The following is a 734-nucleotide window of genomic DNA, read 5'->3' on the forward strand; positions in this document are numbered from 1 at the left end:
TGATCCACAGATCTCAACCTCCTGAATGGCCAAAATTACAGGAATGAGCCTTCAATGCTGGCATTAGTAACAGACCAACGCACTGATTTCAAGCCCCAACACCAGCACAAAATTCAAAACCACAATCAAACTTGATAGCCAATAAATATACTAATAGTATATTAAACCAATATAATGAAATGTGGAGAAATGTGAAGGACATCAGAAAATGATTATCATTATTAGCTTTTCTGATTTTTAAAAACTTAAAATTACTTTCCTAAAATGTAAAATAAGTACAGAAGACCCCTGGTACCTAGGTGTATGTTTCAAATTAGATAGGTGATGAAGACAAACTGAGAATGCTGAGGAAAACAAATAATTTTAGAATTCAGTGAATACTACACAGAAAATATACCTGAGAATCTGTGCTTTGAAAAAGTTTCAATTAGGCTAAGTTAATGACACAAAAACATTGTTCTTCTCATTAATACTCCTCATAAAACAGGTCTACTTTATTCTCTTTATTTCGGAATGCTCTGAATGTTTGATTCACTTTTCCCAAAATGACACTAAAGACATTCAGTCTTACAAAACTCCAAATTTTGTATCTTAGTACTGAAATTAAGTATATCAACTATCTTCTTTATGTTGGGAGTATCATAAAAACTTTTAACTTGTTCTTTTATCTTTGAGGCTGGGGGGTGCATTTTGACAAAAAAGGACAAGGAAACACTCAGTAGATCTCCTGATTC

The sequence above is a fragment of the Dipodomys spectabilis genome, unplaced genomic scaffold (assembly GCF_019054845.1).
Source record: "Dipodomys spectabilis isolate Male_0828 unplaced genomic scaffold, ASM1905484v1 ptg000093l, whole genome shotgun sequence".
Classification (NCBI taxonomy): Eukaryota; Metazoa; Chordata; class Mammalia; order Rodentia; family Heteromyidae; genus Dipodomys; species Dipodomys spectabilis.